At 36.6% G+C, this 25,494-nt stretch overlaps 1 protein-coding gene across 2 annotated transcripts in view; it reads right to left on the bottom strand.

Moving 5' to 3' along the window:
- Nucleotides 1-25,494, bottom strand: part of PCDH7 (protocadherin 7) — a 429,980-nt gene that overhangs the window by 86,523 nt on the left and 317,963 nt on the right. The window lies entirely within an intron of this gene.

The following is a 25,494-nucleotide window of genomic DNA, read 5'->3' as shown; positions in this document are numbered from 1 at the left end:
ATCAAATATTCAACCTAGGGGATACCGCCAAAGCACAAAACACAGGTAACAATACACTGAAATTGTCATTTATAGCTTTCTTGTAAATTATGTAAAATATGCATGCTCTAGGATTTTACATTCCATTAGCGGCCCGGTGCACAAAATTTGTGCAGGTGGTGGGGGGGGGTTGTCCCTTAGCCTGGCCTGCACCCTCTCCAATCTGGGACCCCTTGGGGGATGTCTGACTGCTGGTTTAGGCCCGATCCTTATGGACTGCTGGCTCCTAACCGCTTCTGCCTGCCAGCCTTATCACACCCTAACTGCTCCCCTGCCAGTCTGATTGATGTCTAACTGCTCCCCTGCTGGCCTGATGGCTCCCAACTGCCCTCCCCTGCTGGTCTGTTTGGCCCCAACTGCCCTCCCCTGCTGGCCTGATCACTCACAACTGCCCTCCCCTGCTGGCCATCTTGTGGCAGCCTTCTTGTGATGACATCACACAAGGGTGTGACGCCACCTAGTCTTTTATTAAAAAGGATAGAAACCAACATGACAGTAAATGGAAGGCATGCACTTTCAAAGAGTAGTTTTTATTGTGAAATGGTTACAATCTGGGTTCAGAGAGGTCAGGACAGAAACCAAGATTCTCTTTTATAAGTGACATAAACTTGCACAAGTTACTTAACAGCTTGAATCTTGTTTTCTTGAGAGTAATTATAACTTTTTCCAAATTTGTAATGTTCTTTAACCAAAATATTGTGTCACATGCTTACTAACAGATGTTGAAAAATTGGCATTCAATAAATAGGTTTTTATTGAATACATACTGTATTGATACAGTATGTGTTAAATAAATCAATAATTTCCTCTATATGATGAAGGGTCCATGTTCTTCTTTAAAAAATTACTAATTAAAAAACTGTAATCAAATGATAAGAAGAAATTAAACACTAACCTTCTAATATACTAAAACTGAACATTTTTAGACTTTGGGATGGTAAGAAATCATCGCTTGGGGAATATTTAAAACTTAAGGCATACAGACAGCATCACAAATATACTGAGAAGTAGCCTAAGTAGATGACAAAGGCTTGATAAAATGAACTTTGGCAGATGTCCAATAACACATCATGAAGACAGTCCCTCAAGGGATTTTAATTAAATGTTTGGCCACTTAGGGCCATCCAAACAATATGGCAATCCACAAGACAAATCCATTTAAGAACCTAATGATACTGGGAGCTTTTTGGAGATGCAAAAAAATTAGAAGTTTCTTTGAAAATTAAATGCTAGCAAAAGCATAATTAAGTGACCTCAAGTAAATTAACTCTGTGGGTGGGCTCTTGGTTACTTAAATGTTAGGGAAGTAATTTATTATCATAGAAAGATATCTAGTCCTATAACCAAGATTGGGGCTATGCATTCAGAAAACGTCCTATTTTATTGAATACAGGGAAAATGAGATAACTATGAAATGAAGTTGATTTATTCTTTATAGGATTTACCCAAATGTGTAAACTTGTGTGTAAAGATAAAGGCACCTTTTAATGGAAACCATCACAATCTCTACTTTTTTTTTTTTTTTGGTCAGATATGTCTGACTAAGCACATGTGCTATTATTACCGCAGAAAGACAGGCTGATTTTAGCTTTTGTTATGCCTGAATAATGAAAAGTCATTTTGCCTCACTGTTGCTCAATTTCTTCAACTTGTAGAATGAACCAAGAGGAGATGATCTCTAAGGTTACTTTCACCTTAATATTTTATATATGTAAGAAAATAATAGTTTATTTAGTAAATAAAGTGAACATTTCAGTTATGTTTATATAAACAATAAAGGTAAAATAATACATAATTAATTAACATATATTATCTTCATTCTAATTTCAAGTTAATAGAAAAAGAAATCAGAGATATTCAACTACCTTGTATTAAATAAAATTATTGCTTACCTTAGAATATTGTAAAAATGAAAATTTACATCCATCTAACTCAAGCTGAGAATTGTATTTTTTTACTATATATTCAAAATTATTTGACTTATGTCATTGGAGAACTCCAATAAAACAACATTGAATTGACATGGAGCTTAATCATAAGAAAAATATTTATGTAAATTACGAGAGGCCCGATGCACAAAGATTCGTGCAAGAATGGGCCTTCCTTCCCCTAGCTGCCGGCACCACCATCATTCTGGCCAGAGCCACCTTTCTGCCTTCCCAGGCTGCCCAGAGGCCTGGAGTGGCTAGGGTGGTGCGGAATGCCTGCATTGTGGTGCATCCCACCCTGCCCTCGGCCACTCGGCACCTGTGTACACAAATTAACCCGCCATCTTTGTTGGGTTAATTTGAATACTCACTCCTGATTGGCTGGTGGGCATCATGAAGGTATGGTCAATTTGCATCTTTTTTCTTTTATTAGTGAAGATTATGAAGATTATGAATAAGTATAACTATTCTCAATTTATACAAGTCTACATTCATGTTCTTAATGAGTGTCAAATAAGACTGGAGGACTATACCCAAAATATTTTTTAATGTTAAAAATGTTATTGGGTAGTGTTTTGATTCATTTTATTTTAAGAATATGCTGTTTAAACCCAGCTGGTATAGCTCACAGGTTGAGCTTCGATCTATGAACCAAGAGGTTGCCAGTTTGATTCCTGGTCAGGGCTCAAGCCCAGGTGGCCCGCTTGATCCCCAGTAGGGAGTGTGCAGGAGGCAGCCAGTCAATGATTCTCTCTCATCATTAATATCTCTCTCTCCCTCTCCCTTCCTCTCTGAAATCAATAAAAATATACTTTAAGAAAAGAACGTGTTGTTTAACAAGGTATAAAAGTCATGTAGATGCTAACAGTCTTCAAGGACTTATGGAACGTTTCTTCTCAGAATGAAGATTGGCTTCAAAATTGGTTGTCATTCTTATGTTACTTCAAACATATACCATCATAGACTTCTGAAACAATAATGAAAGCAAGCAAATACAAACATGTTCCTAAGGATATAAAAAATAAAGTATGATATATACAATCAAGGCAAATATCACAGTTTTCAGAAATAAATTCTAAGAGAGAAACTTAAAGTGTTTCCTAGTAATTGGAGTTCTCTATATAAATGAAAAGTTGCTTCAGTTTCTATTGAGTCTTGTTCTAGGGCCTATGTTTTTTCCCAGCGAAAAACGGAACAATAGGTTTTAGTCTGCAGTCAGTTACATGTGGCGGTGAGTGTCAGCTTGTAAATAGCTGCACAATTCTGTGCATCACTGCTTCTGTGTATTCTTCTACTTGGCTGGCTGATTCTATTGTTCCCCTATTGAATGAGTGTATCTAGAATCCTGTACTCAGAGACTCTATCATCTAAAGCACATTTGGGTACATAAGAGGCTATTTATTAGGTGTATCACTAGATTCCCAGCATAATTGGTGTGAAAGGCTGCCAGGAAATTAACTTTTTCATTCAGTGATCCAAAAATATTATCTAGATAGTAAGAAGATCTTTTGCCTGCTTAATTGAATCACATGAAAAATTATATTTGTCCTTAGAAAGCTAATTAAAATAAAAGTAATGAAAGTTTAGAAAACCATCTTTGTAACTAAATGTCATATCTATCATTTACTTCTCAGGTAAATGCACCCTAGCTAACTAAATTACTATCCATTTGTATAATGGCTTTATAAGTTTTTGGTTAAAATTTGCTTTGATGGACTGGCATAGGTACATGAGCATTTAACAAATAAGTTAATATTGCATACACAACCATCAACAATATTTAAGGTGAATTACGCCCTAACCAGTTTGGCTCAGTGGATAGAGTGTCGGCCTGTGGACTGAAGGGTCCCAGATTCGATTCCGATCAAGGGCATGTACCTTGGTTGCAGGCACATACCCAGTGGGGAGTGTGCAGGAGGCAGATGATCAATGTTTCTCTCTCATCAATGTTTCTAACTCTCTATCCCTCTCCCCTCCTCTCTGTAAAAAATCAATAAAATATATTTTTTTAAAAAGATGAATTACAAAGAATCTCACCAGTGGGAATACTCTATTAAACAGAATGGATTAAAACAAAGAACACAGCAATAACTCTCTAAATGAAAGTGTATATCACATAATTTCTTAGCACAGATATATGTCTGTCTTGGAATTAACTGATAAAAGTTTTTGTCTTTGGTTTTGTGTTTGTGTGTCTGTGTGTGTGTATATATATATATGTCTGTGTGTGTCTGGGTCACAGCGGCCAAAGTTCCCCTAGTGCTCCTATATAAAATTTTCAATACATGTAATTTCTTGATTTATAACAGATTCTTATTCAGAACCTCATTGCTTTCAATTGTCAAAGGCCATTTCAACTTAATTAGATATTTAAATCCTAATAATCTCCTTTATCTACTAGAGGATTTCTCTCTTCTTTGAATGCTTATCATATTTTCTATAATTCTTAAGGCACTTAGAAAATTTACATTTTCAGATACATGTTTTGTCTCCCCTTTGAGAGTGTAAAGACCTTGTAAAGCTATCTCATATAGTTTGCCATTCTGACTTTATTGTGAGAATTCAGTATGTGCCTTTAGGCGATTTCCTAAAAAAATGAATGGATGAAGAAATGACTGGTTTTAGTGAAGGATATGTGTATCCATCATATATATATATATATCTCCACATGGTGTCTTTAGTGTTACTTTGGTAGTTGAATTCAGTGACAGCATCAGATTCCTGTAGCACTAATTGGCATGTGACCTTCATTATCAGGTGTATCATCAAAGTTCAACTTGTTCAGACACATCAGAAGAGTTTTATTTTCTTCCATAATCACCAGTCAGAGAAGCTATATACATTTTTGTGTAGAAATTCACGTAATTAGTCCCTGAATGCCTGGGCTGTTATCTCTGAATCACAGCTGTTGAAAGTGACAATGTTTATTCCATTTGAATAGATTTTGCTTGAGGATCATGCCTGTAATTTTTCCTTTTTTCCATGCTGATTTTGTTTTCAAAGAAATTTGAGAAGAAATGACTATTTAGATAGAAATTTTAAAAATAACATTAATTTCTGGAAGGTACAGAAAGATAACAAGGAAAGATAGTATGGCTAGGCTTTTCTACTTATAAAAGCAAAAATCTCTTTGGAAGTTGGCAAAATAGAGAATAAGAAAGAAAAAGTCTCACATGTTTACAAATATTTTTGACATAAAGCACATATAGGTATACTTTTATGAATGGACTTAACCGAAGACTAAACTTATTAAATAACATTTTTCCCTAATTGAAATTTTCTAAAAACAAGCAAATTTTTAATATGTAAATAAAGGACTTGGGATAATCATTGACAAACACATACATATTTACAAAGTTTGTCTCATTTGAATATTTAGTTAATGGATGAAAACTTAAGAAAATGTCAGAGAGCCAATGTTTATAAAAACAAAGGCACGTGGAATCTGTTGTGTAAAATACATTTCTCTTCTTAAAAGTGGAGCTCAGCTATAGTCCAGTTGGGTAAAATGTCTTTAATTACAGTCCTAATGATCAATAACATTAACAATTAGGTAACATCTAAGCTTTCTTTATAAGCAAGAAACAAGAAAAGAAAGCACTGGATGTTCTCTTTATTTCTGACTCATGTACTTTAAAAATAATACGAAATTTTTCAAATCACTAAACACATCCTTTTTACCCTCTCATTATTTTCTTTGTCACTTCTCGATACATTCTTTGTCTCAAGGGGTGGGGTGGATCACTAACTATAACTGAATTAGTTCTTCTAAAATTTGAGAATTACAAATGAAATTATAATGAAATGTCAATAATTTATCTAGCATTTTCTCTTAGACAAAACTGAGGGTGTGTCTCCTACAAAAACACTTAAAGAAGATTATATTTATGTTATACTGTATGTTTTTATTAGACTGCTCAACCTGAGGGCCTAGTGAAATGCCAGCTGTTTACTGAGGTGAATGAAATAGTTATCATTTGAGATTTTTTAAAGGTTCCTACTCCCCAAAGAAATAGTCCACAATTAGATTTTTAAAAACCTACTATCACTCAGAGCTTTTATAGACCCTGAAAATACATAACTCTAAGATCTAAAAGATCTCAAAAATAATATTTATAAATTTTGATTTATTTTGACAAATAGAATATAATAAATTTCTCTGAAATTCAAAAACTTTAACAAATAGAATGCTTTATATAGAGAGAGATATAGTGTCTCAAAACAAAGTTAACCTATTTTTTATTTATTTTTAGGTGGAAGGTATAATAATATTTCACTTGAAAATGAATCACAAAAAAACCATATATGTGAAACATAAATGCTTTGTTATTCATATCTTTCTATATAATCTAGGGACAAAATATGTAGAGATAACTTATTAAGTAGTAATAAGGGAATGTAACAGTAAATAATAATATTAGAAGTCAGAATAGTAATAGTAAGAGAGAAAGCCAAAACAAGACACTGACAGCAGTTAGAAAATAGTGTGAAATGAGATAGAACTAAAATTACAGCAGGTTGATACAAGCATTTGATAAACACCTTACATCTACATTAAAACAAACGTTAGACAATAAATGTGATAGGGATACATATTCAATTAAACTGCAGTTCTAAAGAGAAATCTGCAGATAAATTAGCCTAATTGGAATCAACAATATGGCACTGAGCACAAATGTGGCCAGATGCACCCATCTGGCACCTTTCACCAGTCTGCCTTTCCCATGTAATGGCACCATCAAGAGGAACCAGAATCTTTAGTTTCTCTAATATAATGGCCTCCAGATTACTTCCTTTAAATCAATTGAGCTAAATGTAGTCTCTTATCTCCTCATACAGAAGGGAGGTGCTGAATACTTTATAAATATGTCAGAAGCACTGGAGCTATCCTATCTAATAAAAGGCTACTATGAAAATCAACCAAACAGCAGAATGACTGGTCACTATGACGTACACTGACCACCAGGGGGCAGATGCTCAATTCAGGAGCTTCCCCCTGGTGGTCAGTGAGCTCCCACAGGGAGAGCATCACTCAGCCAAGAAGCCAGGCTCATAGCTGGCGAGTGCAGCGGCAGTAGTGGTAGTCTCTCCCGCCTCTGTGGCAGCACTAAGGATATCCGATTGCTGGCTTAGGCCCACTCCCTGTCAGTCAGACATCCCCCAAGGTCAACCAGACTGCAAGAGGGCACAGGCCAGGCTGAGGAACTCCCCACTTCCCGAGTGCATGAATTTCATGCACCGGGCCTCTAGTATATTAATAATGCAAGAGAACTCTTAACAAAGTTAATGTGATTTTAGACTTTTCCAGCCTATCTTTGCAAACTTTACATCATGTCCTCCAAACTTAACTTAGTTTTCTCTTGCTTCCATACATTTGTTTTAGTTGTTTACTTAATCTACATCACAAACCTCTAATTACCACTAACTTAGATCCTTTGCACATGTCAAAACTCAGTTTTATTTCTTAATCTTCTTGAGAGATGTCTCTGCTCCTCTCACATCACTGTTTGTACCATGTTTTATTGAAACTTTATGACACCCTGTATGTGAACTTTCACTTGCTATCTGTCACCTACCGACAGCTATGGCCTCCTATCCTGTCGTGTATGCATGCTCTGTCCCTCAGCTAGATTTTACTTCCAATCAGTTTGTAGTTTAAATTTATAATTCATTTGATTGACCCATACCATTGAGTAAATATATTTTTTAAAATAAAAGGTTACCCAATTAAAATGTACTGGTTATTTAAAATTACAATGGGTAGGAATTTGAAAGAGTGAGAATCACCTCCAATCTGAATGATTAAGTAAAAAGATTGGAATTTTGTGCAGACCTGTGGCTCTTTGGGAACTGAACTTATGTTTTACTGAGCTCTGATGCCTCATTTTGAAAAATCATTTTCCAGATCCCTCTCTTTGCCATAGTTTTCTTTAGAGATGTTAAAAATTAGATACAATTTTAAATACCAGTCACAACATAGCATTTAACTACCTAAAAAAAGTTGAGAAGAAAGAGGAGAAAAATCATGGAGTAAAAATAAAATACATCATGGAAATCTGTCATTATTGAAGGGACATGGTTAGATTATATTATTTTCACTTGTTCTTTCTAACACAAGTGATTCCTATGATAAGTCATACAGTCAGATGTTAGGATCATCAGTAGCTCATTATATTCAACAAAGTTTACAGTGTGTCAGAAACAAAAGTCCTTTTATAATTGCATATGCAGATAGATTTTTCAGAATTACTCATGCTTATTATAATTTTCTGATTCCTGGTCATTTGTTATATTTTTATTTCCTAAAGAACCTTTTATATTTGGCAGAGTTGACTTGAGGGCAAAGAACAGATAACTGGCATTCTTATGTTCCTCAAGAAAAATATATATTTTAAATCTGTCTTCACAAAATGGTGTTTGGATTGAATTCATTGCCTTATTACCATCTGCTTCTAAAAAAAAAAAAAAAAAAAAAAAAAAAAAATCCCAGCTATGTTGTAAACTCCAAGTCTAGAGTCTACGTTCTTGATGTGCACAGTGATAAATTCCTTTGCAAGGTTCCAAAATGTTTAGTGGTGAAGATGATACTACCATTCAAAGTTTGATGATACTAAAAGTAGAGGAAATTCTGTATCCGTTTAATAAAAACTCAACACGTTGGTTCTGGGGTCATGGTATTCAGAGGATGCTTTTGGTTAAGCCGAGATTAATAAGGAACTGCCATGACAACCCATTCCTTCCTACACCAATTCAATGCTTCTCTAATCTTTTAAATAGAAAACTGGCAGTTTTATCTAGTACGAGGACACAAAATTCCATTAGCCTTCTATTAGTATATAAAACAATACCCTTAACACTTAGTTTAAAAACTTATCAAATTAACAATAAACTTTTTCTATGAATCCAAAGAAACAGTAGTTTAATAGGACGCCAGTGATAAACAAATTAATGTCACAATGTTCAAATATAATCTTCACAGAACTAGAGGTCATCTATTTTCTGCTGAAGGTATATTAAATAAAGTATCATGAACTACTTCCTCCATTCCCACACACACACACACTCACACACACACACACACTCACACACACACACTCACACACACACACACTACACACACACTCACACACACACACACACTCACACTCACACACACACACACACACCACAATACTTTAGTTTTGAAAAGATCAAGTCTGCTTCTATTTAAGTCAAAGTGTAAGATTTTCCTTCAGAAAATTGCATACCTGAGGAGGTGTCAACTCAAGGTTGCTATTTTTATGCTGTGAAGGTTTAAGTTCTGCTGCTACCCATGAAAATATGTGATTACGTGCTGCTTTATTGTACTTGTTAAGAATTAATTAAAACAAAGGGCATTATTTAAGGGCTTTATGTGTAGATTAAGAAATAAAAACAAACTCAACTCTAATTCTAGGATGGCAACCTAAGAATATGGGAAAAAATAAAAATATAAACCTACTTATAATATCCAGGAATGTTACACTATGGCCGTAAATTACTCATCTCTAACTTCAATATTCTCCAGGAAGGCACTCCTCCATCCACACAGCTCTGCTGCTGGGTTTCCAGAATGTAGGGCTCATTCATTAATTCCTCACGCATTGATTACTTAGCCCTCAGGTGCCAGCCTCCTGGAATACTAGTAAATAGGGATACACAGATGCATAAGACACCATTTCTGTCTTCAAGAAACTCACAGTTCAGCTGGGAAGACAGTCTTGTAAACAAATCGTTAGAATGGAGTGAGATGTGCTAACAGATGCTGGTACAATGGGGCTGTGATGCTAGACAAGGCATATTTGCTTGGAGATTCCAGAAGGCCTCACAGAGAAAGTGGTGTGTGAGCAATACTTTAAGGGAAGAATTGGAGTTTCCAAGGCAATTTCAATAAAAATCAATGAATGAAAATGATAAATAGTCATGTGAATGAAGTGACTAAGATTCAGGTGCTACTCGCATATAATACCCAGCTGGAAATATATTAGCGTAGCAGAGGACAGACAGTGTGAAGGCAGAAGGACACACTCTAATTGCAAGACAGTGAGGTGACCCTGAAAATTTATGTAGAATTTCAATCTCTAAAATGTAGATTGAAAACATAGATTCACAAAGTTGTTGAGGAAAGTATATGAATCTGTTTTGTGAGTTCTAAAGCACCTCACAGAGATTATTTACATAATTACAGCTATTTTTGTCTAGTAAGTGTAGAAGTAGAGGTCACTTCATTATAAAGATGTACTTCTTAGAAAAGCAAGGCCAAGAGGCAAATTTCACATTTCTTTTTAATATAAATATTATTTCAGTAAAGTGAGAGACAGTGAGCTCTTTTTATATTACTTCATTGTCCTTAATGCTTATTAATTATTGAACAAGAGCATCCCATAATAAAGCATGAATCATATTTAGGAGACATTGTTTACAATCAAATAGTAACAGAACAAATTATTATCCCTTCAATCTTACTGAGTAACATATATTTTCCCCAATAATTTAATTTTTACTTCTGAGCTCCATGTAATTACAAGTACAATTATTATGTGAAAATTATTTTTTAAATACTTACCCTCACCCACATGTCATTAGTATATTAAATAACTAGAGGCCTGGTGCACAAAATTCTTGCATGGGTAGGGTCCCTAGGCCTGGCCAGTGATCAGGGCCGATCTGTGGGGCGACTGGTGGGGCCATCTGGGGGGCCCCCCTGACACCCACCTTGGCTGGCCTGGCACCACCTGCTCGCCGGCTGGCCCTGCCTCCCGCCGCTGTCGCCTCCCTCTGTGGGGTGACTAGTGGGGCAATTGGGGGGGGGTTCCCCACTGGCACCTGCCTTGGCTGGCCTAGGGCCTGCAGGCTGGGGGCAACTCCTTCATTGAGTGCCTGTTTCCTGGTGGTCAGTGTGCATCATAGCGATCAGTCATTCTACCGGTCATTCCTCCATTCGGTTGATTTGCATATTAGTCTTTTATTACAGAGGATGTTTTTGTAGTCTATGTGGTAGAGTGCTGTGGTTAAAAAATCAACACCCAATTCCAAAGTAATATTTTTATAAACTGTCTCTTGAAATTGATGAGGAATCAATATGACACAAACCCAGCAGTTGGCAAGAGCTGACCTGAGGACAAACTTCCTGAAGCATATTCCTAAAGCCAAATTGTAAGACAAGGGACCTTACAAGGAAGTACTGAGCACTTGTCTCACAGCCAGTGATGGGCCCGCACTGTAACTACTGATTTATGGACCAACGTAGTAAATATCTGTTGCCAGCATTTGCTTCATCTATTTTTAGTATGAACACACTCTTTCCATTGGAACACTATCCCTTTTCAGCTTTAACCCATGCTGTTCCTGTAGAGTGAGTCACATCCCTAGTTCTAAGGTGGACATGTGATTTGGGTCTAAGCTAATCAGAATATCACTTTTCCTCATTCACATAACTGGTTCAAACATGTCCTCGTGACCCCATCAGAGACCTTGAGATTGTGCTGGAATGACTGACATCGACTATATTTTAATGGCAGAAGAGAATGGTTTCTCTGAGGATGTAAAGAGAAAGTAAGAGATGGAGAGAGTAAAATGGGGCGTTGGTGACCACATTTGACCTTCTCTCCAGGCACGCAAGGTCAAATTCCAAACTTTTAAATATCTTAAGAGATGGACATCCCTGTGATCAAAGCTTATTTGGGTCAAGTTTTCTATCACTTGCAATGTAATTAACAGGTGCAATCAATATTAACAATTTATGCCTTATCTCTGTTACTAGCAAGACAAAAAAAAAATACAGCTTATTTCTAGCCTGTGCTTCCCTGGTCACCCTTTCCTGTCTGAGTTCCTCTTGCATATCCAGGCTTGTCTCTTCCTAACTATAAGCCTTCAGAGCCTTCATCTTCTAACGGCTCAGCCACATGCTGTCAGTGACTTTGTAAGGAATGGGTTACGCTCACCCATAACTAAGTGGTCTTTCAAGTCTTTCATGTGACCCGATGCTCATAATTACTCTATTCTCAGTTTAGCTTACCTTCCATGAAGCCCCTTTCAAGTAGCAATATAAAAATGCACTTTAATGTTATACCCACAGCATGCTTTTCTGTTTCTGGTTTACAGTTGAATGATTTCATCTCATCATAGTTGTCTTTTTTACTCACTGGTGCTTTTGTTCTCAAAGGGGTTTTTGCTCTCATGCATTGTGGGGCTCTGTTAGGACAACATTCTGCTGCAACATTCCTACTGAATCCTTTGGAAGAAGAACTTAAACTTCACTGGGTTAAGTGCATTTCCTTTATTGAGTGGCAACAGCAACGTTACTTAAGGAATTAAGCTTTTCCTTCCTTCTCTTTTCACCAGCACCAGCGGGATGTTTTCTTCTGAAAACCTGAATGTCTGGCGTATGGAAAAAATCCACTATTTGTAGTAAAAGCTCGGGGCTTCTGATGACTTTTGTGGGCAATGCATATAAACTAACTGGGTTGGAATTAACAGGTCTGTCCTTGCATAAATGAAAAGAAAGTCTGCAAAGTAATTCTCTGCTAATGAGAGCAAAGTAGTCTTGGGTTCTACTGACATGGAAAGATTATAAGTGGTATCAAGCCTAAGGACTAGCAATAAGTATATTACTATGGATTAGAAAGTGTCAATATTTATATCCCTTAGTACCATGTAACCTTTATTAGAAAATAGAGTAACTTTTGCCCCATATTGTACCACTGTGATCATTAATGAGCTTTTGAACTTGACAAGTATACATCTTGTCTGAGGACTGGGTATAACCATAGTTATGAAGTCTGGAAACACCTCCCATTAATCTCAGTTTTCAAAACTCCTGATATGTTCTGATTCTTTCACCTTTCATTTAATAGTATTTAGTAATTATTAAAAGCTTTATTTTATACATTTACTTGAAAAGTGTTCATTGATTACCCATAAGTACAGAAATCTTGAAATGAATAGTCATAACCAACTTATGTGCAAGGCATCCCCTTCTTTATGGAACTCATATTCTAACAAACCCTCACACAGATAATTGTTTAATTAAAGTTTCGAGGAGTGCAAATACTATGCAGTTTGTTCTACATTTATTATTGTGAAGATGTATAACCAAGCCACAAATGACCTGCTCATGTGCAACACTTCAGATAGTTCACCATTTGACTTGTCAGTTAATCATTCTTCAATAAGCTGGGGGAGGGGGAGTTCATCTGAATGCTTTTTAATTAGACAGACAGCCTGGTGTCTCCCATCACATCAGGCATGATGGGAGAGTTTTCATCAGCATGCAGTGAGGGACCCAAAGTGTCAGCATAAGCCAGCCAAAAGGGATGGCTAAAAGCAGAGAAAGACAGTTTCCCTTTCCTTCAGCATGCTGACCATCCCTAAGGCTTTAGAAAACCTTAAAGAATATGCAAAATAAACATGCAATTATAATGTCACTGCTTCTTTTCAATATTCTTCTAAAATGTAAACTGTCGAAATGTAAAACATGGACGAGAATGAAAACCCTGACGTGTTAAAAAAGTAAAATAAACGTTGATTGAAGAATTCATTACATAGATTCAGTCAAAAAGTTTTTCTATCAAATGGGAACTTCACCACTTTTCTATGCTTCACATTAGTGCTGAGTTTAGAAATAAATACTAGCCTCAAGGGGAAAAATGTTCAAAATAAATGAGTGATAGGTGAAGGCATATGACATATTTGCTTTTGCAATTATGAGAGATGTCCAATTAAATCAGACCATTCAGCACATGATAAAACAACACTGGTTTCAAAATGTAGCAATGATGAATTCATAAAGGAAGCTCTAAAACCAATCAGCCATCCATCAATCAATAAATTAACTGAGCAGTCTCTGCTCCTACTGCTTCTCTCTTTTTATATAGATGCATGTATTTTGAGGAGTACATTTTGAGAAGGGAGAGAGACAACCCTTTGACTCTTGTGGAGTAATAGTCATTAGATAATCAGGGACAGGCAGAGACAGTGGCTCCTATTACAGTGAGCATTTGTCCCAAACATGCAGCTGTACATGCCTCACTGTTTGTAATCCCGGAATTAAAAAAAAAAATAAAAAGTAAGTGATGACCAAGTTTGGAGAGTATTGGCGTGCACGTTGAAGATTATAAATTGGTAATCATGTTAATGGATAGTGGACATGTGCGGGGGGGATTTGCTTTTGCTTATTTGCCCTTAACAGCAGCTTGAGGAGAAATCTACATGAAGTTATTCATTAGTTTAATCTTCAAAAACATTTAGAGTCCATCTTATCTAGTTTTAAAAATCGCTGTTATGTAGCGTTTGTATAACCAGAGGAAAAAGAAAGTTTCCATTATTTGAAAATTAAATCTATTTTTTAAATTGTATTTTAGTTAACTTGAAACCATATACTGTCAAATTTAACTACTCGCATAGTGTCAAAATCTATATATATAAAAGGCTAAGTGTCCATCCGTCCAACTGGTAGCTATGATGCGTACTGACCAACAGGGGGTAGATGCTCAACGCAGGAGCTGCCATGACGCACACTGTCCATTTACAAGGAAATGGCACCACGGACCTGGCACTGACAAACCAACATTCGGCTTCCCCCAAGTGGGACACAGGGCCCACCACCACCCTGGAGCAACACTCCACCAAATCGCAGCCAAAGCTGCCAAGACTACATGGCACAAAATGCGGCCAACAGCCCAGCCCCACCTGGAAACGGTCGCTGTGGACGCTGGGCAATGATGTCACATAGCAACGCCTGGCTTCCTCTCCCTAGAGACTAGCTTTCTTGGAGTTTCTTCAGCCTAGGAACCCGACTTGCTGTATAGCCAGATGGAAACATTTTATAGTTTAACCAGGTGTTTGTGAAGCATTTTCCCATGCCTCATCTTATTTAATCCTCATAGAAATCCTGGAGTAGGTAGATAGGAGACTCAGTAGAATCCTACTTTCATTTCATTAGCCAGAAAACAGAGGTTTAGAAAGTTTAGAAACTTGACCCAACTGAAAAGAAGTAAGAAATAGTGGACCTTAAAAATGACTTCAGGTTTTCTCACTGCGCAGAATATAGTCAGACATTGCTGTAGTTAAATATTTTACCCTTTGTTGCCCTGCATGATCTACAATAATAATCTGCTTCATGTTGGTATTCACTGCTGTGTTGCTGACAATTACCTGAAAGAGAAGTTGGGGTGCTTCACTGGGCTGGAAAAAGTTTAGCTACATCAAAAAGCAGGTCTAATTAAGCAAGTTTATTATATACATACATATATATATATATATATATATATATATATATATAATATGTATGGCTAAGTTGACTTGCACATGAGCGATACATATAAAGCCTTCGCTGGTGCCAATCACATGTGTGTGTTTCGATCTGTCATTGTCAATCGTGAATGTGGTTGACACTTCTATTATAGAGAAAGGGTGAATAGTGATATTAAAATATTTCTTCTAATTAATTTCCTTTCAATGTGCATGAATCCGTGCACTGGGACACTAGTCAAATATAAATGAGGACTATTGTGCTCAAACTTATAATAGCAATTGTGGTCCTGTATTCTCAGTTATCTCTTCATATCAATGAGTAAATAAACAATTTATGTGTGCTTATAAATTCTTATGTGGAATTTAAAATGTAAAATTTATATTTATTTCTGTGCATAAATAGAAATTATGTTAGAATTATTTATCTCATGTAAATATATAAATTTGCAAAGGAAATACTTTAATATGATGGATGTAAGTAGCATTTAAACAAAAATAATTTATTTTAAAATGTTTAACTTGTTATGCTTTAGAATACTTAATTCAAAAAATTTTCCTTTTGAATAATTAAATTTAAGTCAGTTTAAAACAGAATTTCCTCAACAATGTATGTGTGTGTATATATACACATACTTTCAGAATTATCTTCAAAACTTGAGGGATTTTTAAGTCGTACCTAAGTAATTAAAAGTGCTGTATATATTTGAAAAAAATAAACATTTTCAATCATTAGAAACCAACCACACTTTGCACAAACTAAATGCTAGATAATTTGAGTTATGGCAAGTGCAATAGAGAACTTTCAAAATATATAAAATTAGATTAATATAATCCCCATAACAACCCAAGGAGGAGAAGTTGCTTGTCCATATTCACATTCTCTATAAATAGTGGAACTGCTATTTAAACCCAAGACGCCTGACTCCAGAATTAACCATGGTATGTGCATACATATTACAGGAAATAAAATCACTAATAAGCTATACCTTTATACAAATGTAGAAAGAATTAGTGATAAGTGGGTATGTTGCAAGTAGGCATTGATTGGACTATTTACTTAGCTAAGCCTCATACTGAATAGCCCAAACCTAACTACCTATACATATCAATTTCATCAATAGTAAGTATAAACGAGGTGCTAAAACTACTCTGATTAATTGATAACTAAAATTTAAATAGTCTTAGCTACCTTGATAGATGGAAAAATACACAAAATGTTACCGATATAAAATCAGTCAAATGATGCTAACACTAATATATAAGTCAACCCATAGATAGGTGTAGGTTTTCTTTAGATAGCAATGTGTGTGTGATGTAAACAACACAACATTGCATTTCAGACAGAAATAGTTTAAAATCATTCTTAAGTATTGCAGGGGGTCTTCTCAAGGGATAAATTTACAAACTATATAAACCAGGTGACAGTGCCCTCTTGAGGATGCTCCTGAAATCTGACACCAGCTACCTACCCAGGAGTTCTGCAGGTACATTCTTTTCTTCTATGTCCTAAATCAATGTCTTTATTTTTACAATTTTAAGAAAATACAATGCAATTAAAGAGCATTCACACTGATTCTTCAAACTTTTCCTCAAAAAACAGCCTTTGCAACACTATCAAATTTAATTCAAAACTATTTAATTCAACACTATCAAAAGTTAAAATAAAAACTAAGTTTTATCAGGAAGACAGAGATTCAGAGATTTTGTTTGGGGAAAGTATCAGAAATTAAGAAAGCAGGAAAACAGAGTATAAGATTCATATGGGTTTTCTTTCATGAAGTCATAGTAATTCCTCTGTGTCCCACTGTGCTAGAACAAATTCATAAAATGTTTGGAAATTACAAGTCATTAATTTACAGACTGACTTACATCCTGAAAAATCTATCTGGCTATTTAGATTTTTTTTTCTTGGCCATAGAGGAGACATGGAAGAGGTGAAAGCAAAAGTTAGATAACATGCTTGGGAGTGACTCTCCACACTCTGGTAGCTGGATGTTAAGGAAACAGATCATATAGTTTGGGTTCTCATAACTACGGGAAAGATATGTTGCAATAATTGAACATATAGAGAGCATTATGGCTTAGTACTGAGGATTTCAACCAAAAATGTTTTACTAACACATACCCATACCAAACTAAGGCAAATCAGAAATTGTATTCAAAGATTCCAAATATGCTACCATGGTTTGGATTCACCTGCCCTCTGCTTATCATGGCATGATCTCTAACAGAAAGAATATAACAGCCAGTCTGAGTGTTTTGTGGCATTCTTGATTTATTTCTAGAGTCTAGAACTTTTGTGCTTCCACAGAAGCCAGAGTGCCCTCTGGCGCTCTCTCTCTCTCTCTCTCTCTCTCTCTCTCTCTCTCTCTCTCTCTCTCACACACACACACACACACACACACACACACACTGTATAGTTCCTTCCTTAAATCTGAATGTTTGCAATCAGAATACAAATACCCATAAAACAACTTTGGAACAGTCTAAAAAAAAGGAAGACAGAAAAGTTAAAATAAAAACTAACTAAGTTTTATCAGGAAGACAGAGATTCAGAGATTTTGTTTGGGGAAAGTATCAGAAATTAAGAAAGCAGGAAAACAGAGTATAAGATTCATATGGGTTTTCTTTCGTGAAGTCATAGTAATTCCTCTGTGTCCCACTGTGCTAGAACAAATTCATAAAATGTTTGGAAATTTACAAGTCATTAATTTACAAACTGGCTTACATCCTGAAAAATCTATCTGGCTATTTAGATTTTTTTTCTTGGCCATAGAGGAGACATGGAAGAGGTGAAAGCAAAAGTTAGATAACATGTTTGGGAGTGACTCTCCACACTCTGGTAGCTGGATGTTAAGCCTGAGGCAAAGGAGTGAGGGGCCAAAAGCCACTGCCTTCCCTCTGTTCATCTGTTTTTCAGCTCTGCAAAACTGGGAAATATTTAAAACAATGAACTTTACAAAAAATAAAAAAGGAAAGAAAGCTACAGTGAGTCTTCTGATTATATTTATTTTCCCAAGAAACTTCACCAAGCTTATTAAAAACCAGGGACCCAGTGCACGCATTCGTGCACCTTGAAAGGAACTGTGGGCTGTGAGGCTGTGGTGGGCACAGAGGCAGGTCTCGGCCCATCCCCCATGCCCCCGCCTGGCCCCTCCTTGCTGTGGCCCCTGGTCCCCTGTCTGCTGGTAGCCCCACTCCCGCTGCCGCCACTCCCAAGCGCTGATGGTGCACACCTCGCTCTCACCCGCTGATGGCAGAGCAATTGGGGCCAGTTCCAGCAGATGGTGCAAGCGGCACTACTGCCCTGATCACCCCTCAGGAACAGGGGGAGGTGGAGAAGCCCTCAGGGGCAATTGGGGCCAGCAGCTGCCATTCGCACCTGCTGATAGCACCAAGAAATCGGGGCCAGCGCTGGGCACTGGCAGCAGGTGCAAGCTGCTGCTCCGGCACTGGTAACAGGTGCAAGCGGGGCCAGGGCAGGCAGCAGGTGCAAACGCCAGGTGGGACCATGGTATGCAGGAGCAAAGAATTTTCAGTAACCACCAAAGGCTCACCTCTGATGACAGCAACTGGTGCCCCACCTCGGTCTGGAGCCCCCGCTCACTGGCTCCACCATCCTGCCACCTACTCTGCACCTGCTGCTGACACCTGCCATGTTCCACATGTGCCCCCTGGTGGTCAGCGCGCATGATAGCGACCAGTTGTTTGGTTGTTCTGCCATTCGGTCTATTTGCATATTAGAGTTTTATATATATAGATACCCAGTTAAATAACTGAGAAATCCTTTTATAATTGTTTGCTGAAGCACCAAATTATATCATTAAGAACACAAACATTTTTATTGTTTTGCCACTTTGTAGTTGGTAATTATATAGGAGTTTAAAGTATGGTTCTAATTTATTACCCAAGGTTTAATAAGCAATTATTTTCTTGTAAAAAATCACATAAAATACAGAAAATTGAGAGTCTTTGCCCTCCCCCCCCCCACACACACATGAGGAAACAGAAATAAAAATCAAGATATAAAACCAGTTTCTTTTTTAGCCTGGTTTTTTAATGTGTTTATATGGCTGATGGTTAAATTAAAAAAGAAAAAGAGAAGGGAGGAGGCAAAATATATTTTTTGCCACAGAATCCCTATTTTTATAGCAATATGGGATGAAAAATGAACAATGTATTGATGTAAAAATGTATGCTTTTAAAATGTGTACCCAAAGTATTAGCATCTCTGCAAAGTCTTGAACACAATTTCTGGAATCTACTTTGCTAATGCTGAGAACCCCGGGCCTTCTTCACAATTTGCTAATTTCTTGCACGCTCCACCCTAAAATGTGGAATCTGCATAGAAGTTAGCCTGGTTGTCTTAAACGATGTATAGATCTTGCATCATCTGGCTCCATTTTACCTTCCCAATATTTTGTGTGCCCTATGACCATTCAATCATAACATTAGTTGACACAAGTTTAGTGTTTTTTCAACTTTATTCATCTTCCTAAGCTATTCCTGCCCTTTCTTAATGTTCATATGTTCAAATTATATTTTTTCTAGAGTCAAACACCACTTACTACATGGAAGTCTGTTTAATGCCCTGTCATAAGGACAATACAAATATCTCACATGAGCTGAAGCCAGACATTTTGCACTGTCTTTATGCACATTATTGTGCTGAAAGCAACCTCCTTTTTCTGTTATCCTTACTGAAAATTAGTTGTAGTTTAAGGCAGTTATTACACTTTGCTGAACATCGAGTTTATCTTGTATAGTTTTTCCCTGCAAAGAGTAAAGTCCTTGAGATCAACATCCACATATGATCCCTCCCCAGTGCTTAGCATCATGCTCCCAAGAAAATAAGCTAGGAGTTAATTTACAAGTCTCTCTTTACTTGAAACAACCTGCATAAACTCTTCCTAAATATATATGCACATATTTATATGTAACGGTTTTGATGACTTACTGCAACATATTCATTCAAAAAGTAAAATATTCTCCATGTCAATGTAATTACCAATCATCAATGCAACAGGCAAAGATCAAAAGGAAATACATAAACATATAAGGAGAATTCAAGCCTTGAAACACATATTGAAATGGTATGTGACTGAGAGCTCCGCATTTTCAGGCTGCTGAGCCAGGTTGCACACTCAGCTGATGGAAACCTTTGTGCCCGAACTCGTTGAACACTGTCGATCAGAAACACCAGGATGTAGTTGCAGAGGGAATCCCGCCTGGATTCACATGATTACCTTTTTGATTAACTTTCCTACTCCCATTGCTACCATTTGTCCCCTGTTACACACAAACTCTCTGGAAGGAAATGATACTCAGTTCTATGAAAAGAAAGCTTTCTTTCTATTCACGGTTTGTTTCATGCCCTTGAAATAGCATTTAGTTTTTCCTTAGAAATATTAAAACATGCTTTCATAAAGCAGAATTTTTTTTAAAAGAATAGATCAAATCATTGAATGGCACTTCTACATCTTCTTCAATATGAGGAAGCATGTTGATGGGGCTAAGAGCTACATAAGTAAATTGGATTAACTTATGTTAGGGCAAATTGCCCAAGTAATGCCATTTGAGGTACTAGTCTGCTTGGGGCCAGTTCTCTTTGTAGGATTGCTCAAGCAAGGCTGCCCGGGCGTCAATGTGCCTGCCACACGATGCTGCTTTCGGTTTTGCTAGGATTGTACTTGGCTTCCAGCACTCAGGAATTCATGCTTTGATTTTCATCGTGAGGTTAGAAATCACAGCCATAATAATTAGCAGGGACTGGATTTCAACATGGTAAACAAGGAGATTGCTCTTCAAAATGTACTAAGTAGAAGACACCAGGATGAAGAAAAATAAAGCAGCGATGTCTGAATAGTAAGTCACTACTCTGCCAGAACATAATCATCACTCATAAAGCATCCCCAGAAGGATCACCAAGCAAGCAATTCTAACAGTAGGTAGTCAGTGCCATACACTAGGCAATTCCCTTACGAACAAACAAATTCCAGGAGAAAATGTATATTGTACCCTCTTTCAGCAGCACTTAGCTGTAGGATTTCATCCTAAGAGTCATGTAAATGATGAGCATACACAAAACAAAATCCCTACAGAGTTGTGGCTCTAAATTGGTCTAGCATTATAGAATTTTAAACTTTTAATGATGAATAGTTTTCTGCAAGCCCTGTTAAAGGGATGTCAGTATATCAAAAATTGCTTAACTTTCCTTATCTCAGAAAGCTGAGAAATGTTTTCCACCCTCTTTCCCCAGCTCTGTATCCCCATGGGCTTTTCTGGTCCAGGTGTCTTCTCATCATACATGTCATTACAATGGTGACTTGGGAGAAAACATTTTTCTTGACTAAGTGGCATATGATTTAGTTTTTCAAAATTTAACTTTCAGTGTCAAAACCAAAAAATATATACAGGAGGCCATTTACCTGGGCAACTTGTGTCTTTAATAACAGTAATTTTAGCTCAAATGATCCAGATTAGGAGAACACTACTAAATGTTGAGGATGGTTAAGCATGTGATGAATAAGGACTGACCTGATGAATTGTTGAGTGACTAAGTATTTGCCTTGTCTTCGGTTTTCCAACCTAACCTAAACTCAAGAAATGTTTCCAGTTTCTGATTAATAATGGATATGCTCTGTGCCCTCAAGTGAAACACTTTAATATTGATTTCAACTAGTTCAATGTACTAAAGTGATTTAAACTAAAGCGATATAAATCATCATTCATGTACAAATGTTAAATGTATGTAATTTTATACAAAAAAACTATTAAAAAGCATTCCTTCCTTTTATGAATGCCATACAATTTGTTGAGCAAGAATAAAAAATAAAAAGATACAAAAGTTTTTATCAATCAGTATGCTTCCATTTACATGAAGTCCTAGGGCAGGTATAGCTAATAATAATAAAAATCATGGCAGGGATGGCAAGGATGGGCCAGGTTGCTGTGGGGAGTGATTGAGGGGAGACTGTAAAGAGGAATAAGAAAATGTCCTGAGGTGATGAAAATATTCTATATCTCTATTGAGGTGTTGGTTATATGGATGTATATGTTTATCAAAACTCACTGACATATACATTGGAATATCTGTGCATTTCATCCTGGCCATTTGTTCTCCTGATAAAGAAGACAACACCATACAGTCTCAGAATCTGTTTCAGAAGTTCTGCTTATATATAACCCTATGATTTTTCAACTGAGTGCAGACTCCAGGCTAGGGGATCACAACCTTGGTCTGCAATCTTTGTCTTTATTGACATCTATCTTGCTTTGAGTAATAGTATATTTAAATATTTGACTATTGCTTCTAATTCACTCTCTTAGCTTAAGATGAAATGTGGCTGAATTTTTTTTTTCAGTTATGAAGTGTGCTTACACACACACACACACACACAAACACATCCCAACCAACCAAATAAAAAGGAAAAAAACCCACAAAGCAAACAAAAAACACCCCATATCATTTAGAGAAAATACGCCTTTTAATTGCTCTTGTAACAAAGTTAGAATGAGTAGAGCCCAGTCATTATTGTTCCAGAGATAAGAATAAGGGTCAGGAAAGAGAAAACATCAGGAGGTAAACTTGGGTCTCTGGAGACAAGATATCAAAACCATAAACTGTAAACCACAGGCCACCCCACTTTCAGACATGCCCCCTCTGCTTGAGGAGGGAGAGCCTTCAGCCGGCTTTCAGCCTTCAGAGGCTCTCGTTTCCACCTCTGATGGTGGAGGGACTTGTGATGAACACTCAACTGTCCTCACACTTTCACAAAAGCACAGTGAACTCTATCATGCTACAGGCAAATGCCAAATAGAATCTAGGATTACACGACTGAGTGAAAAAAGCTCGCGTCTTCTGATTTTTAGGGTCCACAATCCACATGGAAATGGTTTCACCGTTTTGGAATAATATCAATAATGATCATTAATATTTGTTTTGTATGTATGGGAAGGTGCTGTTCTAAATACTTGGTATGCATTACCTAGTATTTTCTCTTTGCAAACACTCTTGGTGGTAAGTTACCATGACCATTCCCTTATTACAAACCAGGAGCCCTCAACTAAGAGAAATTAAGAAGCTTATCCAAGGCTAAGCAACAGATTTGAGATGAAGCTGGGATTTTAAAATACATAGACCATACAACACTGCATAAGAGTATAGATAGGAGCATTGTTGGTTATAGCAAAGAATTAGAAATTATTCTATGTTTAGCACTAGGAGAATTGACAAATAAACTCTTATATAGGCCTTTAATAATATAGGGAGGAACAATAATAGGTTTAAATTTGCAAGTATGCAAAACAGTTTATTCTTGTATTACTCTTTATTAATTATTGGGTTATTTTTCCATAAGAACAACTGCAAACCTACTTTTGCCTTACTGTGTATACTATATACAGTTGAAAATCAGTGAACAATAGCTACTCACATCAACATGGATTAATCACAAAAACAACATTTCTGTTGAGTATGTCAAGTCACAGAAGAATATATAGGATGGGGCAAAAGTAGACTAACAGCTGTGAGTATGTGAAACACAGAGTTTATTCTTAGATTATCATTTATTTATTGTATTGTATTATTTTCCATACAAACAACTGTAAACCTACTTTTGCTCCATCCTGTATAAAATATGAGAATATTTATATTCAATTCATAAATGGAAAACAAATCTATGGTTTTTGAAGATGCATACTGTTTATTTTTTAAATCATAATGAAAAATAAGATAGCAATAAAACCCATTTCTTTTCTATATTATTTCTTATTCCATCTCAAATAGTCCCCTGGGTAGCTTTGTATTTATTTCACTCATATTTAAGCTTCTTACCATAATAAAGAACTAATTGTTGTTTTCATTTCATACTTTATGATTCTAATAGTGTGTTTTTAATGAATGTTTGGGTTTATAATGAGTAATATAAGTAATAATTACAATAAAATTTTAGCACCAACTATCAAAAACTAAGCATATAGAGCAATGTTTAATAAAATTATGTGCCAAGTTCCTCTGCTGCTGGTAAATGTCAATCAAAGCCTAATATAGAGTGACTTACTCTAAATTTTTCTCCAGGGTCAAGTAACTTGGCTTACCTCTGGAGAACACCCTTCTTTTTCATATCTCATAATTTATTCTCTGCAATTAAATCTCTGCTTCGACCATACTTCCAAAATTGGAGGTCAGGCTGACACTCTCAAGTCCTTGCCTGGGCCCGACCATCTGCTGCCAGACTATATTGAACCCATTTACTTGCCTGCCTGAATTCTGAATATTGCTTGTTGCCATCTACTTCTGTCACTGAACTCTGGTCATCAGCCAGGAAACATGCGTTACCTGTCATCTACCTATCTGATTGAGCCATTGCCGCCTCCTATTAACATGCTATCATTTTATAGCTCACCTGGGTTTCCACCGTTTAAAGCAAAATCCACACCACAATGCTGGCCCCACAGCAGGGGATAGTGGGAGAGATGAGAGCTGGCTAAATAATCTCTAGAGGGCACTCTTCCAGCATTTCTTCTATAAAAGAAGCAACAGGCCAGTGTGGCTCTGTGTTTGAGCATCAACCTATGAACCAGGAGGTCATGGTTCAATTCGCAGTCAGGACACATGCCCAGGTTGTGGGCTCGATCCCCAGTGCGGGGAGTGCAGGAGGCAGCCAATCCATGATTCTCTCTTGTCATTGATGTTTCTCTTTCTCCCTTCTTCTCTGAAATAAATAAAAATATATTTGAAAAAAAATAATGAATACATTCAGTAGGAGAAGATGAAATATTATTGTCAACTAATGTCAACTATATTTCGCAGAGCATTTCTTCAGTTGTTTAGTTGACCGACATTCAGAGACTCTTGAATGTTTTATTATTGGCAACACAGAGATGAATTACACATGGCCCATGCATAATGTACTTTCTCAAGGTGCTTAGTAATTCTTGTATGAGAAGAATACATAGAACTTGTCTAGAATTGCAGTCAAAGTATGAACATAGTGCAATGGTACCAGGGGAACACCCTTCCAGGAGAGCTCTGGATATCTAAGCTGGACCTTAAATAAAATCAATAATGGCATAACATTAACAAATAAGTAGTTTAGTATTTTCCAATAATTGCATAAAAGGACATCTAAATATGATTTAATTCTCAAACAATTCCATTGGTTTCATTGTCCTTCCCAATATACAGCTGAAGAAACTGAGTTTCCTAGACATCAGATCAGATATTTCAAGGATGGAGAACAGGGCAAGAATT

Source organism: Myotis myotis, unplaced genomic scaffold (genome assembly GCF_014108235.1).
Source record: "Myotis myotis isolate mMyoMyo1 unplaced genomic scaffold, mMyoMyo1.p scaffold_m19_p_1, whole genome shotgun sequence".
NCBI classification, from domain to species: Eukaryota; Metazoa; Chordata; class Mammalia; order Chiroptera; family Vespertilionidae; genus Myotis; species Myotis myotis.
The sequence above is the reverse complement of the archived record's forward strand: the minus strand, read 5'-3'. Positions and strand labels throughout refer to the sequence as shown.